The sequence below is a fragment of the Gavialis gangeticus genome, unplaced genomic scaffold, assembly GCF_001723915.1.
Source record: "Gavialis gangeticus isolate Ggan-Ray unplaced genomic scaffold, GavGan_comp1, whole genome shotgun sequence".
Taxonomy (NCBI): Eukaryota; Metazoa; Chordata; order Crocodylia; family Gavialidae; genus Gavialis; species Gavialis gangeticus.
In genome coordinates this window covers 3,191,204-3,195,047 of record NW_017728998.1, presented here as the reverse complement: position 1 = coordinate 3,195,047, position 3,844 = coordinate 3,191,204, and positions in this window count along the sequence as shown.

The window sequence follows — 3,844 nt, the reverse complement described above, 5'->3', positions numbered from 1 at the left end:
CCCCCCCCCCCCCCCACAGATATTTATATACAATGTTTACACACACACTTAATTGCACATGCATTTTATACACACAGATGTGTGCATACACACCTGTAATTGTACACACACACACACACACGTGCATAGATCCATCTATACACATGACATTGTACACATCTTTTAATACACACACATAATTGCACACCCATTTTGGTACACATAGAGGTGTGCACCGATTGATCTACACACAGCTAATTGCACACACATTTTATACACACACTGGTGTGTGCATAGATTGTGTGTGTGTATAAAAATGTATGTATGTGTAAATCAATCTAGCTACAAATATGAACTTTTACACACACGTGCATAGATCTATACACACACGTACATAATTGCACAGTGTGTGCACCAGTTGCGCTACACACACACACACACACACACGTGCATAGATCCATCTATACACATGACATTGTACACATCTTTTAATACACACACATAATTGCACACCCATTTTGGTACACATAGAGGTGTGCACCGATTGATCTACACACAGCTAATTGCACACACATTTTATACACACACTGGTGTGTGCATAGATTGTGTGTGTGTATAAAAATGTATGTATGTGTAAATCTAGCTACAAATATGAACTTTTACACACACGTGCATAGATCTATACACACACGTACATAACTGCACAGTGTGTGCACCAATTGCTCTACACACACACATAATAGCACACACATTTTTATACACACAGATTGCTCTGCACACCCATTTCTATATATACACACACAGAGTGCCCCCCGCCAGGCCACAGGCAGGCCTGCAGCACCCCCTGCAGGGCAGAGCTGGGCACTGCAGGACATGGGGCCCAGCCATGGCTCTGCCTCCTCCCAGCCTACCCCCGTTACACTTGGCCCCCCGGGGTGGGTGGGGATCAGGGCCCAGACCCCCACTCCCAAGCCCTCAGGACCCCCCAACAGAGGAGCCCAGAGCTGTGCACTGTTCGCTGGCAGCAGGACTTGAACCCAGGGCCTTGGCATCCAGAGCTGGAGGCTGCAGCCCACCCCCATCCTGCTGCACTTTGCGCACCAGGGGGAGATGTGAGGGCTGGAAGGGACTTCCCGAGAGCATCAGGTCCAGCCCCCTGCCCGAGGACAGGAAGTCAGCTGGGGTCAGACCACCCCAACAAGATAAATGTCCAAATGTTTCTTGAAAGTGTCCAGAGTAGGTGCTTGCACCGCTGCTGGAGGGCATTTGTTCCAGGCCTGGGGGGCTTGGACAGCAAAGAAGTTTTTCCTTACGTCCAGCTTAAAACAGCCTTGCAGGAGTTTCCTTCACTGGTTTATTATGGTATAAAAGAGGCCAGTACAAAGGGGGTAGGCTGCCCTGAGAGGGGCTGAGCTGGGAGCGCTGGGGGCAGGGGCAAGCCGGTTGGGGCAGAGGTCACGACCGCAGGGAGCATCGGGATGCTCAAGGCAGGGCCCCGGGGAGACGCATCATTCCGCCAGCGCAGGGGCAGGGGCAGAGGCAGGGACAGCTCCTTCAGCCTCGGCCGGCGGCTTCTTGCGGGCATCCAGGGGTGGCCGGGGCGGGGGGGCGGCCGGGGGCTGCTTGATGGTGGTCCACACCTGCGAGCGCTCCTGGGGCTTCTGCTCGATGGGCTGCCACTCCTCACCCCGCACGGCGGCCTGTGGAAGAGCCCGAGAGGGTTAGCAGAGAGGATGCAACCCCACGCCCAACCAGGGAAAGGGGGCAACCCTTCCCTCCCACCCTCATGCACCCATTCTCAGGATAGGTAATGTTGAGTCCCTGTGCTGCTGCAACTGCTCATGCAGCCATTCTTTGCTGGCACCGTGGAAAAGGTGGGTGGGGAGGGAGGCAGTGCCTGGGACCTGCTGTACCAGCAGCCTGGAGGGCGACCAAAGCAAGCCCGGCTGCATTTCCGGCTGCCCACGGACCTACCAGTAAGTAGATGGCGCTGGCAATGCCGAGGCAGGCCGTGCCCAGGATCGTGGCCAGGAGGAAGCCGGCCGGGACGGCGAGCCTGGGAGGAGAGGGGTGCTGGGCTCAGGCAGGAGCTGCGCCCGGACCTGCACGCTAGGAGCAAGCGTGGGCGGGGGTATGCATGGGTGGAAGAGCAAAGGTTTGTGTGCAATATATGGCCGGGGAGCAAAGGCTTCTGGGTAATACATGGGCAGGAGGGAGCAAAGGCTCGTAGGTAATGCACAGACACAGAGAGCAAAGGTTTGTGGGTAATGCGCAGCCCAGGCGTGATGCAGGCTGCCAGCTGTGTATGCAGCAGCGCTGAAATGCAGCCACCTCTGGGGGAAATGCCGGCTACAGCGGGTGTGAACACAAGGCGCCAGGGCGGCGAAAGGCAGGAAGCCGGGCACCTGCTGAGCCCTGCCGTGCCAGGGCCACACTGCCACGTGGACAGCGGGAACCCAGCACAGCACAGGCTAGCATTGCCGCAGGCTGGGAGCAGGGTGGGCAGTGTCACGGGAGCAGGCAGGAGCTGCCCATGCACACCTGCAACAGCTGCACCCACACTCAAGCAGAGCAGCTGCACATATGCACCTGCACACGAACATGAGCATGCGTGTGTGCTGACACACATACACGAGCTGTACCCATGCTTGCAAAGGAGTTATGCATGCACACACATGCATGGAGGAGCTGCACACCTGCATGTACAACACCCAGACAAGAGCACGCACACACAGGCACATGCACACACATACACACACACAGAGGAGCTGTGCACCTGTGCACACAACACCCAGACAAGAGCACACATAGAAGCACATGCATGTGCACATGTCCACAGCCCACACATGCAAAGAGGAGCTGTACATGCACACACATACACAGAGGAGCTGCACACCTGTGCACACACAACACCTGCACTAAAGGACACATGCACGCGAGCACACATGCATGGGAGCTGTAGATGCACACGCAGAGAAGCTCATGAACACACTGCACCTGGACAACAGCACACACGCAAGAGCTGCACATGCACACACAGACACAGAGCTGCACACATGCACACGCAGACAAGACCTGCAGACATGCACCTTTGCGTACACACAGGGGAGCTGCACATGCACACACGCAAGCGTGCACAGGAGCTAACTGGCGTGACTCACGCGGCGTGCAGGATGGCCCGGACATAGTAGTTCCTCGTGAGCGGCCCGAACACCTTCACCACGGCCGTCATGTACTTCTGGCCCCTGCGCGGGCCGGCAGGGTGGGGAGCAGAAAGGCATGAGCTTCCCTGGCATACCCCGCGGCCCTCGCCCCTGCAGCCCCCTGACCCTGCCCGGGACCCTTCACAGGGCCCAGCCGCACTCACCAGCGCTCCATGGTGGAGCCCTTTTTCCGCCTCCCGCGGGGATACTCCAGCAGGCAGATCAGGACACCGGCCGCGCTGCAGGGCTGGTTAAGGAAGATGGAGCCTCTCTGTGCCTAAATACCCTGGTCTCCAGGGCAGACCCTGCCCCGATGCCATGAGGGGCTGAAGCAGCCTCGTGCCACCCAACCCTGCCCACATGGGACCTCCTGGCAGCGCCCATGACCCAAGCACCAGCCTGGGGCTATCCTCAGCCCCTCCAGGACAGGATCCGACCCGTCCAGGGTCCGGTGGCGCCGTGCCCGGGGCCCGCGGGTCTGGGGAAGGATACATGGAATAAGCAGCAAACTGCCAGCCCTTGAACTGCCCTGCCACTGCCACGATGCCACCGGCCACGAGGACTGCGAGGAGAGCGCGAGGGGTTACTGGGGTGGGGGGATGCACTGGGAACATGCCTGGGGACCCCACAGCACCCGGCTCCCAGCGCTGCTGCGCAGGTGC